This window comes from Callospermophilus lateralis, unplaced genomic scaffold (genome assembly GCF_048772815.1).
Source record: "Callospermophilus lateralis isolate mCalLat2 unplaced genomic scaffold, mCalLat2.hap1 Scaffold_64, whole genome shotgun sequence".
NCBI lineage: Eukaryota > Metazoa > Chordata > Mammalia > Rodentia > Sciuridae > Callospermophilus > Callospermophilus lateralis.
The window spans coordinates 145,192-161,547 of NW_027514767.1; positions in this window are offsets into that span (position 1 = coordinate 145,192).

Sequence of the window (16,356 nt, forward strand, 5' to 3'; positions counted from 1 at the left end):
AAAAAAAAGGAGTACTCAATTCTTGTTTCATGGTTGTAAATCTTTCCATATTACTTGGTTTCATTTCCTCTAATTTCCTTTTCTCTACTGGTTTAGGTTTCTGTCTTTTGTTCTGATTTTGGTGCTGGGGGATTGAACCCATGGTCTTAAGCATGCTAAGCATGCACTCTACCCTCAAGCTACATCCCCTGCCCCTAGATTTCTATCTTTTATGTTGAGTAACACTTTACTGTCTACTTTTAAGTGAGAATTATGAAAAATGGATCAGGTTTGGGTAAGATTTATTGACTAATAGACTCTTTATAGAATGATCCAGAGACTGACTTGTCAGCTGGTTAGGTGACCACAAATGAAAGCATTTTTTTGTCTTTGAATCTCTCAAATTTTGCAGATAAGTATCTTTCAGTTGGTTGTAGGTGTTCTGGGAACAGGTAGGAAAAGACAGCAGGAAAATTTTGCAACTCAATTTGTAAGTTATCACTTGATCTCATCATTTTCCACTGTGTACCTCACACCCTTCTTTTATGCCTAGTTCTCCATCTGGAGTCTCTTATTCAATTTTCCAGGAAATGAAGCCTCCTGTTTGGGTTAGTCTTTAGCTGCTTGGGGTGAGGAGGGGGACTATGGGTTCTTACTCTGCCCTCAACAGTTTCTATTGTTTTCATCCTAGACACTGAACTCTACCTTCCATGGTAACTCATTAATGAATTGCTGAGTCCTGAGCTTTATTGGGTTCTTAAGGAGAAATAGACTTGTTTCTTGTTTCTTATCTATTCAGGCATGTATATTTTAATTATCATTTGTCCATTTGCTGTCCTCCTTCACTGATACTTCCAAATACATTGCCACCTCTCATCTACAAGTTGATCTTCTCATTTTCTTTGTCATTGTGAACTTATTTTCAAAAATTAAAACAAAACAAAATACACATACACACCAAAAACCCCTTTCCTGTCATGTTGGTGGAGTTTGTAGAGGGAACAAGTAAATGTACATACTTGATCAACTGTTTAATATGTTTTTATATATGTATTTATTTATTGAGGTACCAAGGATTGAATCCAGGGGCATTCTACCCCTGAGATACAACTCTGTACTTTTTTTTTTTTTTTTTTTTACTTCTTATTTTGAGATAGAGTCTCTCTATGTTGCCCAGGCTGGCCTCAAACTTGTGATTCTTCTGTTTAAAACGGCTTCCTATTTTACTCTTTTATTTTTTAAGATGGGGATCTCACTATGTTGCCCAGGTGGGCCTTGAACTTGCAATCCTTCTAATTAAGCCTTCTGAGTAGCTGGCACAAGCATCATACCCTTGATCTATGTGATTGATATTATTTTTTTCCAATGCTGGGGATAGAACCCAGGACCTCGGGCATGCCAGGTAGAGCACTGAGCCAAACTCCCAGCTCCCTGCCTATGTTTTTGTTAAATTAAATTTTACAAAAGACAAATTACTGCAATTGACTATTACTAATCAACATTTTTTTGTGTGTGTGTGACAAGTCTGAATATTTAGGAAGAAAAGTGTAAGGATGTTCATTTTATTTCCCAGTTAAAAAATATATTAGCCCAGCATAGTCAATTGAGTATCTTTGGATTTATTTCCTTGGATTTACTTATAACAATATGTTTGAAATGTGTTAAGTAGAAAAGTTGGCAGATGGATGAGTCTATGTGTGTGTTTTAAAGTGTGACAGCAAGAGAAACCAATGGAAGAAAAGACTGAATCCAAGAGAGAGCAGAATGTTAGGTTTTGGTTGTAGGAAGGGTGGTGTTTCAGATCATAACCATATAAACATTTTTAATATCATCAATACTTTTAATATCATCAATACATCAGTATCTAAACTTGATTTTTTTTTTCTGTTTAGCCTCATAGACCATTCATGTACTGTTAGTGTCTTAACAATGCAACCCCACTTGCACTATGGGTCCTTCAAATGAATGCATTTCTGGCTCTTGAGGCCAGGCTATCTGCAGCTCTCATTTTCTTGGCTGCTTTCAGAAGTCTCATATGAGTCAAATGGGAAACAGTAACTGGAGTAGCGATCATTTTTCAATCAGGCAATTGAGAAGGGTCTACTTTGGTTCACTAGTCCAAATAGGATCTTTTACTTTTTACATTGTAATCAAAAAGATCAGTGGATCTTAACATTTCTCTTGTTCTTTCTTAAAAATCATTCAAATTTCCTTCAAACAACCTGGTGATGTGAAGTGTCATATTTTGTCCATAATATTATAAAACCACATAATTTTGTCCATAATATTATAAAACCACATTCATAGTGAATGGAAATGAAACATACTACCCAAATATTTGAAGGCCCTGATGTAAGGCTAATTCTGGAGAAAACAAATTTACTTTTCTTATGTTTCCCCTTGGAGAAATTTTAATGGGTAATTCTTATCAGAATAATTCCATCCTACGTCAATAAAGCTGACTTTTCTTCAATTACCTCTTTGGAGTAATTTTTCACCTTTCTGCTAGATTTATGATGGCTATTTCCAATATTGTAAATTATCTTAGTGCTGCGTAGCACTGCTAGGATGCTGACTTCTTTAGGGAAAAAAAAAGATAATGTGGAAGTTTTAAAATTTCTTGGCCATAGAAGATACTGAGAGATCAGTCAAGTTTCTAGGAAAGCTTTGTCACTGACTTTTCCTGTGACCATTTAAAACCATGTAAGTGTCTTGTGTCTACATTTGTGAAGTATATGACACTGTATGAAGAGCTCACAATTTAGTGATACCCCTCCAGGGTAGGAATCACAGAAATCATGCTCATTTATCTTTGTTTTCTCTTGCTTAAACTCATAATAATTACCTAGAAAATATTGATCACAACAATTTGAAAGAGAAATAGGATGTAGGGCAAGTGGAAATTCTGTTAGATCCTTATGAGAATAATTTTATATTAAGTTAATATATTCAGCTTGATTCTAAAGGCAATGTTGAGAGAAGGCCTGTAGGGCTGTATGTTCTTCAGGGTAAAGTGAAGTAGCAAGCTGATTATAGTGGTTAGATGATTAAAAAATATGTATTTTTAATGGGCACACCCTTTGCTCAAATATAGGCTACAGTCAGTATGTGGCTGAGCTGTGATCTATCTCTTGTTACTTGTACTCCACTGTACCCTTTCAATTACCTTCACACCTACCAAAGGTTTTAAGAGCTTGGCCACTTTCCATGGGTCTGAAAGCAACTCTGCATTAGATGTGAGAAAAATGTGGCTGACTTTAAACTTTGGCAGAAAGAGAAGAATGGAAGAGCAGCAGAAATTGTTCATGTATTGCTGATACTAGAAAGAGTTCTGGATTTCAGTCACGGAAATTTAAAAAGTATGATCCAGAACAAAATCTTCCTTTTAATGTTTTTTGTAGGATGTTGTGCTTCATTTCTTTTCCCATCCAAAGAAGTCTGTAAGAGGTATCCCAATGTGAAAAACATGTGCAAGTTAGGAATGGCCTGTCCAAAGTTTAGGCTTGAGCATCCTCATTGTTGGTGCAGATATGAAGTGGAAATTATGATTTGTTATGCCAATGACAGACATGGTTTTCTTTTTCTCTTGTAAGGGAGTCACTTCTTTCTGGACCTCCTTGAGTCACCACTGAAGCATTTGCAAACTAAGTCAACACTGATATTTTTTATTCACCAAAGGAGAACAAAGCATCTGCTAAAAGAAGCAGCTTGATAAATAGTGGAAAAAGCATGGAATTCAGAGGACTTGCATTTAAAGCTTCTGTTCATGACTTACTCCTAACCTGCCATTGACTAATCTTTCTGAGTTTCTCTTTCTTTATCTGCAAAATGGGGTTAATGGAGGATTTCATTTGCAAAGTGGGGATAATAGAGATTGAAAAAGATGACGCCAGCACATTATTCCCAAAATAAACACGAATTCTGTCTTAACAATAATATTATGACTGTGTGGTGACAACCAAAACTTTTCTCCTTTTGCCGTCAGAAATGTCCTTGGCAGATTTTACATTCTTGTTCATATTGCTTTTTCTATGTTTCTCCAGAACACTGCTGTAACTCGAGGATGCATAGCTGCAATTTGTGTTCTTCTTCCTTTCCCAAGGGTTCAAATAAAAAGCTGATGTGAAGAAGGCATAAAAGTACGGAGCAAAAATCTCAGTATATGCCATCAAATCTTGGAAAGTCATATAAAGGAAGAAAGATTGCCGCTGAGGAAGGGAAACGGCTCTTTTCTGGGCATGATTTCTGCTCCTCTGAAAAAAGCTCCGATGTTGCAAAAATTTTCAAGGCAGAATATCGTCCCAGATGGAGAAGGAAACACTGACAGGCAGAAAGGGAGACCGCAGGGTGCCGAGATAGCGTCGGGAAGGGGTAGCGTGCTGGGGGCTTAGAGTCTCTCAGTTCTTTGTTGGGGGCGGGGGAGTCGTGTTTCTATTGAAGAAATGGCTCCCCCTTGGAGAGGTCCCTCCACGGGGAGGCTCGCAGTCACTATCTCCCGCCCCTCCCTGTCCTTGCGGACCCCACAACGTGGTCAGACTGCGGTGCCTTTAAGACTTTTGCTAGCTGCACATGCTCAGCTCTTTGTGTGTGTAGTTGGAGTTTTTCTCTTTTAAGAAAAAAAGAAGAAATAGGCAGGAGGTTGGGCTGAAGGAAGGGAGAAGCGCTAGGAAAAAAGCGCTGCACTTTTGCAGCTGCAGACGGCGGACGCCAAGGGCTTCTTTTCTGTTGAAGCCCGTCTGGGTCTTTTATTTGTGAAGCCCGAGAGACTCGCCGTGCGGGTGGGGCTGGCTTCCCCCGCGCGCCCAGCAAAGGGCAACGCGAGCGCGCGGGTCACACCTGGGGTCCAGCTGCCCCTCTGCTCGCGGGCAGCGCGGGGTGGGCGCGCGCGGGGGGAATCCCAGGTCCCTGTCAGGGGCGGGGCCAGACCACCGCGCCGGGCAAGGGGGGAGCGCGCACACGCTCGGCGGTGCGGGGCCGCCCTGACGCTCTGCCGGCCAGGGCTGCGGCCCCAGAGCTGGCCAGCGGCACGGGAGAGAAAATGGCTGCTGGGGGGCAGCCGACTGCCCGGCGGACGGCCCGAGGCTGACCTCCCCTTCTCCGTGCCCCCCCTCCCGCGTGGGCGCGCCCACCTCGGGGCTCCCGCTCCGCCCCCGCCCTCCCGGGCGCGCGTCGCTCAGAGCCGAGGCAGTTGGCGCGGGCCGCGGGCGAGGCGGGGCCGCGCTCGGGGCCCCCTCCCCCGCGCAGCCAGGTCTCCTCCGGAGCGCCGGGCACAGCCTGCGACGCCCGCTCCCCGCCTCTGGTCCGGCCCGGGGCGCCGCGGCTGTGGGGTTGGCCCTCTGCGGACAAGGTCAGGAGGCTGGGCGGCGATGCGCGAGTGCGGCTGGAGGCAGCCAAGCGGAGGCGACGGCGGTCGGGATCTGTCCCTCCTGACAAGAGAGCGGGACTGGGGCTGGCGCCGGTGAGGAGAAAGAGGAGAGGCGGCGGCGAGGTTCTCTGCGGCCGGGATTCCCCTCCGGAGCATCACTGTTCGCGCTCGCGAGCGCAGCCCGGCCGGGCATGGGCGCGGGGAAGATGGAGCCCGGGGGCCAGGCCCGCATGGACGCCCCGCAGCCGGCCGCCCCGGGGCTGTGGAGGGCTCGGCCGGCGGGCGGAGGCGGGGGCGCCTCCTCCTGGCTGCTGGATGGGAACAGCTGGCTGCTGTGCTATGGCTTCCTCTACCTGGCGCTCTACGCGCAGGTGTCCCAGTCTAAGCCCTGCGAGAGGACCGGCTCCTGCTTCTCTGGCCGCTGTGTCAACTCCACTTGCCTCTGCGACCCGGGCTGGGTGGGGGACCAGTGCCAGCACTGCCAGGGCAGGTTCAAGTAAGTGCCTTCGCTGGATCCCGACCCTCAGCCCTGTCCGGCTGCGGTCGCGGCTTTCCCCCGGGCTGGGAGCGGGCGGGAGCGGGGCCCACGCTGCACCCCTGCTGCACCCCTCCGGCCGTGGGCGCCCCGAGGGTCTCCGGCCCGCGCGGGGTGCTGGCAGACGCTGGCAGACGTGCAGCGAAGGCTCCCCGGGGCTTTCCAGATGCTCGCAGCGACTTCTGATCCCCTGCACAGCAAGAACATTTTCGCACTCAGTTACAGTGCCAAACACCATTTTCGTTAGGGCAGTGTTTTAAAAATGAGAAATTATGCAAGTAACTCATGAGATACATGTGCATTATGAAAAATTGGAACACAGAAGTGTAAAGGTCTTAAGTTGTGGTCTACCGGTACTCCTCTCCCATCCTGCTCCTCTCTAGACGTGACCACTGCTGACGTTTTATTTAGTACCCAGTGACCATAAGAAGTAGGGTTTATGATGGGCTTTCAAAGTGTCCAACTGTTCTAAGCGTTTTAGGTTATCCCATTTGCTCTTCACAATAATCCTGTGACTTACAGGATTCCTATACTAGATACACAGAGAAATCAGGCAATGAATTTAAATAACTCGCTGAAGGTTACTCACTAGAAATTGATGGGTCGTGATTCCAAATTATCCCAAAACTTTAGCCAGTAGGCGATGTTGACTTTGCTAGAGTAGGCTTTTATTGAGGAATACATGGGTGACATTATATTAGGTAAAAGGATGAATACCTGGACTTATTTTGTGTGTGGTGAAGAAAATGAAGTTTTCGAACTGATTAATTAGCTAATCAGGTATTGTGTGGGAACTCACTCCGGGTTTTCAGAAGCTAAAGGTGTTAAAGGAGTTTGCTTCACTGAGATACTTTCTCCCTATTGGTTGATGCTTATTAGGTTCCTGACCGTTATAAAAAGAATTGGGTAGGTGTTGGGGAGCAATAAGTATTTAGTTGAGGCCATTAGTGTAGTTTTCTGACAACGTGCAGGTAACAGAAATTCAGCTTCTTAGCCTTCTAGATACTTAATCTGAAGTTTGCTGACTGGTTTATGGCCATGAAATTACACTATGTAGATTGCCAACATTTACTGTCAGGATGATAGCAAAATTTAGGTGAAGTGTCTTGGACTCTAAGGCAAAGGTGAGAATATGGTTTACCTTATTAATATATTCTAGAATTTTATTTTAGTTTTAAACAGAATATTTTTTATTTTCTTCCTTTCATTTTGGTTGTTGGTGGTTAAAGCAATTCTCCTTAAAACTCAATGTAAACATGTTGTTTTTAAAATGACACTTTAAAGTTTTAGGTAGATTTTGCTATTTAAATTACAGCAAGGTTTTGGAAGTAAAATCTCAAAGTGCAGTTTTATGAAATTCATTTGTAGCAATAGGTTAAATGTTTTCAGGGTTCATGATTTCACAAACTGCAGTTTAAAATACATTTAAAATATTTTGCAAGAGGTGCTGATTAAAAGTTTGAAAAGTGTTTTAAGATGACAAAGATTTTATTGAACGGTGTCTTTAGTATAGACTTCTTTACATGTGTTTTTGCACTTTGATTATGACAAAAGCAGCCAGCCTCTTTACCTTCCTGGCAAGAGAGAATTTGAACATGTAAACTAGCAGTCAACAGTGAAAAGAGCTGCATTCATTTTTTGCATCCTTTTTATACGTAAAGAGGAGATTGCTTGATTCATATGCAGTTTAGGGATATTGGCCTTTGTGTGGGTGGATTTGTTCTATTTTTCTAAAAAGGATGTAAATTGTAGTCCTGAGAAGCTCATATAGTATCTATGTTTTATAGTAGGAGAACTTGTCAGCCTGTGACCTAGCAGCGTGCAACCTGACTGGCAGTTGTCTCAGTTATTAGGAGAGCTTACAGATAAGTTGAAAGTAACCTATATAATATTGAGAGATGGTGTTTATAAACAAAATGTGTTATTGAGTATAAGGAGGATAGGTTTTTAATGTTGATATGGTTATATGACAATAAACCTTGAACTAATCATTGAATACCCACAATTTCCTTGGAAGTTGTCGTTTCCTACAATTCATTGTACTCTGTTGGCAAATAGTTTTTCATTTCTCTGTGGAATACAAGCTATTTATTAGAGTAAATATAACTGGTGCAGCTATCTCTCTTTTGTATACTCTTAGGGGTAAAGAAGATGTATTTAATGTTATAGAGAAGAATCATATTTAGAAAAAAAAGACTTGTTGTTTTGAACAACCAATTAAAAAAAAAGAAAAGAAAAAAAGACTTGTTACTGGTAAAATGTACATGCTAAGCTATGAAAGGTTTACTCAAAGATAGTGATTTGTTTTTCCATTATTTGAATAGTAATACAGTGGGAAAGAATTTAACTAGAAGTTCTTACTTCACTAATCACCTTGAAAATCTTTTTATGAAACTGAAGGATAGCAGCCTTACAAACAGACATCAGAAATGATTGATCAATTTTGGTAAGCAGGTGTCAAAATTAATTGGTTGGTTCCATGGTAACTTAGCTATTTTCTACTGTAGAATTTCACTAGGGAATAAAGTATCCTTCTTTACAATGGAAGATTGATGGTTGGGGGAAGAAATGCAGAAGCAAATATGGCATCACAAGTGATACTTCAGTTTCTATCATTGATTCCCGTCTCTGTTTCCCTTTGAAAAGACTAAAACATTCACAATTACAGGCTTTTCCTCACAAGGTAAAACAAATGAGCATGATCTTCATTCAGTTAAGACTAAAGGTCTTAGGACTGAGAATCAGAAAGGACAGTACCAATTTGAAATATAATGAAGGGTATAATAGACTTTAATTCAAATTACATTTGAGTAGCTTAGTATAGAATTAGCTCGGCTAGCAAGTGCGAGGCCCTGGGTTCAATCCTCAGTACCACATAGAAATGAATAAATAAAATAATTGTGTCCAACTAAGAAATAATAAAAAAAAAAGAATTAGCTAGAAAACATTTTGCTATAATCCATTTGAGTGAGCAACATTCTTTTTTTAGAATATAGTTTAGAATTATTTTTGTAAAAAGTTGAGATTCATATTTATATAAATTTCCATTTTGTGTTCTTAGACATTTTCTTGCTAATGTGGGACTTATAATAATTCTAATTTCTTTAGGTAAACAAAATAACCTAATGTTCTAAGATTGGAAAACATCTCACTATATTGTGAATTATTTATAAATGTAAGTTTATTATATTTATTGAATGTTTTCCTAAAATTACCTGTATTATCAATATATAAAATTTTTAAAAATGTGTTAGATTACTCAGACTTGGATACTGAATTTCACATATTTATAATGAAACTATTTCTGGTGACAGCAAAATGAAGATATAATGTCAGAAATTAGGTTGTTGTAAACAAAGATAGGCAGGATTAAATGTGTTAACATTTTTCTAAGATGTTGTTTAAAAAACACAAGGAATTCTTTCTATTAATTGTAGGGAAACTCTCAGGAATTATAATAAAGTTAAACAGAATATTCCTTGTCCACAGGTCTTTACTTCAAAGTAAGAGTCTAATAGATAATTTATATTGATGGATTCCTTTTACATTATACACACAATAGGAATTGAAAATAATTCAAATGGACTCTTTCTAGGATTACAAATTGATACAGTGATTGATACAGTGGGATTTTGAAGAAGGGTGTTTCTGACACCTTTTGACAGATAAGAGGCACCCCTCTTTTATTCCTTTCTGTTTTTGAAAGTTTCTTGAAAAGTGTTTCTTTCCTTTTGGCTTCAGGCATTTTATATGGTTTACTTCTTTGAGCCTCTTTTCCTGCCTGGTCTTTGCTTGGATAAAAACTGATTAGCCTTCTAATATTAACTATTACTTCCTCTTTTTTTTTTTTTTAGAGAGAGAGAGAGAGAATTTTTTAATATTTATTTTTCAGTTTTCAGTGGACACAACATCTTTTATTTTTATGTGGTGCTGAGGATCAAACCCAGTGCCCTGCGTATGCCAGGCGAGTGCACTACCGCTTGAGCCACATCCCCAGCCCAACTATTACTTCTTTTTTTAAAAAATATTTTTATTAGTTATTGATGTCACTTTATTTATTTATTTGTTTTATATGTGGTGCTGAGAATCGAACCCAATGCCTCTCACATGCCAGGCAAATGCTCTATCACTGAGCCACAACCCCAGCCCCTTAACTATTACTTCTTAAGTACTACTTTCTTTATAAAGGAGGCTTCTCTGACTCCTGAGATTAGATTATACGTTGTTTACCCTTTTTTAAAAATTTATTTAATTTTTGGGCTGGGGTTGTGGCTCAGTAGTAGAGTGCTTGCTTCACATATGTGAGGCACTGGGTTCAATTCTCAGCACCACATATGAAAATAAGTGAATAAAATAAAGGTCCATTAACAAATTAAAAAAAAACTATTAAAAAATTTATTTAATTTTTAATTGTAGGTGGATACAATACCTTTATTTTTATTTATTTGTTTTTAAGTGGTTCTGAGGATTGAAGCCAGTGCTTTACATGTGCCAGGCATGTACTCTACCACTGACCTACAACCCCAGTCACACATTATTATATACTCTTAAAGCACAAATTGTCCTTCTTAGTACTTTGAAAATGAAGGACTTTAATTACAGGTGTAATATCTTTATTTTGAAGAGTTACTAAAGTATAATGACATACAATAAACTGTAGAGTTTAAAATGTACAATGTGAAATTTTTTAAGTTTGTAATCTTAAGTTTTGTATTTTTTGTATATCTATATATCTCTATATATCTGAAACTACCACCACAATAAAAATCATAAAAGATATCAGTCACATCAAAAGCTTTAAATACCTCATTTTCCTTCTAATTGCTTGTTCCTGTCCCTGGATAACTATGCATCTACTGTCTCTTGATATATATTTGTTTGTATTTTCTAGAGTTTTATATAAGTGGACTCCTACATTATGTACTTCATTTTGCTTAGCTTCTAGGTACAGTGTATTTATTTTGAGATTCATCAATGGTTATCAGTAGACTGTTTCTTTTTATTTATGAATACTGTCCCAGTGTGTGGATACACCACAATTTGTTTGTCCCTTCATCTGCTGATGGCTGTTTGGATTGTTTCTAATTTTTGGCTTTTCCTTATAAAATTTCTCTGAACTTTCAATTACAAGTCTTGGAATGGACATGTATTTTCATTTCTCTTGGGGAAATACCTAAGAGTGGAATGGCTGGATCATATGGCATGTGTGTGTGTGTGTGTGTGTGTGTGTGTGTGTGTGTGTATGTGTGTGTATATATATATATTTAACTTTTAAAAGAAACTGGCAAACTGTTTTCCAAAGTAGTTCTATCATTTGTGTTCCCACCAGTGTGTGAATGTTCTGGTTAATTCACATCCTCACCAATATTTGTTGTGGTTAGTCTTTTTAAAGTTTAGCAATTGTAGTAGATGAGTGATACTTCATTGGGGTTTAATTTTCATTTTCCAAAGAATAATGATGTTTAGTATTTCATTGTGTGTTTACTTGCTATCTGTAGATTTTCTTTAGTGACTTGTCTTTTCAAATCTTTTACACAATAAATTTTTTTTCTTACTATTGATTTTTATGTGTTCTTTATACTTTCTGTATACTACTTTCTTATCATTTGGAGATACTTTCTGCCATTCTGGAGCTGTCTTTTCATTGTTCTAACAGTGTTGTTCAAAGAACATAAATTTGAAGTTTCATTGATTTTGGTGTTGGAGTTAATGCTGGCCCCATAGAATTAGCTGGGACTTTCCTGATTATTTGCTGGAAAAGTTTGTGTGAATGTGGCATTATTTCTTCATTATGTGCTTGGTAGAATTTATACACACATATACACACACACACACATATAATATATGGATTTATAAACTACTAATTCAATTTATTTATTTAATACATATCAGGCAATATGACCTGGATTCTTTAACATTTATTGACATGATATTGTCAGTTTTGGTAAATATTCCATGACATGTGGTGAGGGCTCTGCTATTGATAGTGTAGTGTTGTATAGTTTTAGTTAGCTCAAGTTAGTTGATAGTTCAAATCTTCTAAAACTTTTCTGATTTTCTGTCTGCTTTGTTGGTTGTTGAGAAAAGTGCATTGAAATCTTACATAATAATTTTGTATTTACTTATTTTTCCCTGCAGTTGTATCTGGTTTTGCTTCATATATTTTGAAGCTCCATCATAAAATTTTTGATTATGTTCTTTTGGTAAATTGATCCCTTTAACATTATGAAATGACCATTTTTGAAAACACTATTCTTTTTCCACTGATGTCTTTGCATCTTTGTTGAAAATTAATAGAATATTTTTACCTTTATATCTATTTTTGACTCTGTTATGCTCCATTCATCCAAGTGTTTGTCTTTTTTTATGAATTCCCCACTGGCTTTATAACCATATCTTTATAGTAAATTTTGAAATTAGATAATAAGATTCCTCCAACTTTTTTCTTATTTTTGAGAGTTCACTTGGTTATTCTAGCTCACTTGCTTTTCCATATAAATTTTAGAATTATTTTGTCAATTTCTAAAAAAAAATCTTGTTGGGATTTTGGTTGAGACTGTGTTGCTGTAATAGGTCATTTTGGGATAATATTGATAATATTGAGCTATTATTTATATCTGACTAGGCCAGCACTGTGACCTTGGTCAAATCACAGAACCTCTCTCTGCGTCAGGGCTCTGAGGATAATAAAACCTGAGGTGCCTTTACTTTGTTTCCCTGGTAAGATTAGAATGAGGGTAGAATGCAGTCTGAAGATGCTATGAAAAGGAAATTACATATTATCAGTTCCATGGGATCTGTTGGATCTGGCTTGAGTTTCAAGGGACATGAACATGTTGAATTCCCAGCTGAGCTGTGTTCCCACCGTATTGTAGCTCAGTTTGCCCACGTAAAGCCTATGAAAATATTTTTTTATAAATTGAAATACAGAGGGTTCAAAGGAAATCAACCACATATAGTTTGCCTGCAGTCACTTCAGTGTGCCATGGGAATAGCTGTGAAGGCTACAGGGCAGGTTGTGAGGTGTGTTGTTCCTGCTGGGTCTGTTGCCCACACTCAAACTGGTCAATACCAAGATTAGTTAGAGGTTAACAAGCGTGCAGGTTGACTTTTCCCATCTATGCTCATGTAAACCTCAGCCCATTCTAACCAGAGACACTTTTTTTTTTCTTTTTTGCATTGTGAATTGAACTCAGGGAAACTCAGTCACTGAGCCCCATCCCCAGCTCTGTTTTGTATTTATTTAGAGACAGGGTCTCACTGAATTGCTTAGTTCTTTCTTTTTACTGAGGCTGTCTCTCTTGATTCTCCTACCTGCTGAGCTGCTGGGATTATAAGCATATGCCACTGCAACCAGCCTACCCAGAAACTCTTGGGGAAACCCTTTAGACCCCAGGTGAAGAATGTTAAAATTCAGAGCATTGTCTCTCTAAAAGCATTAATGAACATAAGACTAGGTGGATTATTTTACCTGGCCACTAGAATTAATTCAAATGCTAAGGGGTCAAATAAGATAAAAACTGTGAATTTTTACTGATATATATATATATATATATATATATATATATATATATATGCACACACACATATATATACACATATACATAAATATACAGATATACATATAATATATGGCATATACATATTATATACTTATATTCATGTGCATGCACGCGCATGTGCGTGTGTGTGTGCGTGCGCACACACACACACACACACACACACACACACACACATTGAATTGTCTGCAAAAGAATTCCTCTAGCTGAAAAGGCAAGTTCATTCTTACTACTAAAAATGAAATGAGCATATACCCTGCCACTTTCATATTATGCCTGAGTTCTTTCACAGAGGTGGAAAAGCAGAGCCAGGCATGTCCTGAGGGGGGTTTGCTTTTTCCCAGTGTGCTCTGGAGCCCAAGAGTGCCGAGGATAAGGTCTGGAAGGACACTCTGGTTGGGGCATGGAAACTGAATATGTTGGAAAGTGAATTCCAATGCAACAGTGCTTATCACTGGGAACTTCATGGAGTGATCAGGTCACAGAGTTCTGCCCTTGAGAAAAAGTTTAGAGTGGGCTAATTATGGTGGGAATGGATTTCTGATAACAGGAGGGGTTTTCCCCTTTCCTTTCTATTTCTCCATTTCCCTCACTCCCTCTCTCTTGCCTTTCCAGCTTCCATCATGTTGTAATGTGCACAAAGGCCCTTTCCAGATGCCAGGACCACGCTCTTGGACTTCCTGGCTTCCAAAACCATCAACTAAGTTGAATTCTATTGTTTATAAATCACCCAGTCTGCGATATTCTGTTACATCAGCAGTAAAGGCTAAGACAATGGCAAATTCTAGAAACAGATTCTTTCTGAGGAAGGACATTTTCTACATGCAGGCTAAAGGAATACCCAAACATGAAGTTGCATCATAAAGACACTTATTGAAGGAGCAGTAACAATCTTTCCAAAGCAATTTTTATTCCTCTAATTTGACAAGAGTAAAAGCTTACAGGGACCAGATGGAGATGAATTATTATCAGTCCGACTTTTGTAAAGTAAAGATAGGAACAGGACTACCCCTTGGTTTCATTTGACAGCCCATGATGGACATCCCAGTGCTCCACCCAGCATGTCCTTCCCAGATCTGATCCTCAGCTGCTCTTTGAACCCTAGATCCCACTGGGAAGAAGCAAAGCTTCTGGGCTCTTCTTGTCCACTTCTGTGAAGGGATCATCTTACAACTTCATGTGGGAATAGAGAAAGCCTGTTAGGAACTCAGCCATAATGTAAAAGTAGCAGAGTGTCCTCTACAGTTCCTTCTTCATACAGGAAGAAAATAAACTTCCCAGAGCAAACAGCTCTCATGAATGAATGAGGTCATCCTATATCCCTTGTCCCACATCCTTGATCTCTAAGGCTTTGGTCATATGGAGATGGCTTTCCAGGCATAAAATATTGGGTGTTCTGGGAGCTGCTATGTACGTGGAGCGAAGTTAGGAGAAAAAGTTCAGAGGAGTTTACTGAAATGCTCTAGTCTGAGTCCTCATGAGGCCCGTTAGGCCCATGAGGTCCGTGACATGCAGCTAGGGGCTAGGGCATCTGCTGGTCTGAGATGGCCCCAGAGCAAACATATTTTAATTGTTGGTAATAGGGATTGAACCAAGGATTACTTTTTCACTGAGCTACAGCCCCAGTCTTTAATTTATTTTTCTTTCTTTTTTTTTAAGAAATTATCTTGATAAATTTCTGGGTGGTTGGGTCTTGCTAAATTGCTGAGACTGGCTTTGAACTTGTGATCCTCCTGCCTCAGCCTCCTGAGTTTGTATTACAGGCATGTGCCATCCCCCCAGCCTCCCCCCACATTTTAATATAGCAAAGTCTGTGCATTTCCACTCCCCCAAAATTGGGAATTCCCATCTTCAGACATTAAGTCTCCACCTTCAAAATTGGGCTACACATTTCTGTGGTGGGGAAGGTGGAAGAGGTGGAGGTGGTCAAGATTGAGCTCTGTGTTGATTGGGTTGAGCTGATAGGCATGAGGACATGTAGGGGCCTTGTCTGCACCTAGGATAAGGGGAAACTGGCATAAATATTGGCAAACTTCAGTTTTTTTTCCAAATTAAAGCCATGGGAAACCCACTTAATAGTCCATCTCTCTTCCAGGGAGGATTAGCTTCTCCTGTGGGAAGCTCTGGAGACATATTTTCTGGTGCAGACTCCAGGGACCCAAGCTGATCTCTCTTGCAACTCCTTTGTCCACCTGGAGGGAGGAAAAATTACAAGACCACAGGCCCAAACCCTGCCCAAAGAGGTCCAGCCAATTTGTCTGCAGGGTTGGTCCATCAATATTTGTGGAAATGCTTTGGGGATCATAGACATGCTTATAGACATTGAACTAAGGTTCGAAGCTGCACTATGCCCTGCAGGATTTTCCCCCTGACCCACGTGGTCAACTCTGCCCCTTGGGTACTGGGCTTCTGAGATCCTCAACACAGATGCTGGAGAGCTTCATGGGTTGAAGGACAGCTCCAAACTGTAGGCAGTAGCCTGCATTCCCACCTTGATATGCACCTGCAAAACACCTTTGAAACTGCAAGAAAATAAGCCAATGACCCTCCCCATCCCCCACCCGATAAGTTTCATCCCGGTATCACTTATTCTGCACAAGCCTGTTCCTTCCCATCCCATCAGGATCTGAGTGTCCCTATGCTTCACACTTGGCTTTTCCTTTCCTCTTACAAACATATTTTTCCAGGATTGTGTTGTGATCATAAGTGCCCCTTCAGTGGCTTCATGTCATCCGACTCTCCATCTCCCCTCCTGTTGAAAACCCGTCTGCTGACTTTTCCATTGCACTGCTCTAAGGAAGTATAGTGAGCACTTCTAGGAAAAGATCCTTTCCTAAGTCAGATAATTTCCTTTACAGTAGTTGTATCAGGAGTATAGGGCACAATGCCAGTGGTGCCATTTAGGTCCCTGAGGACCT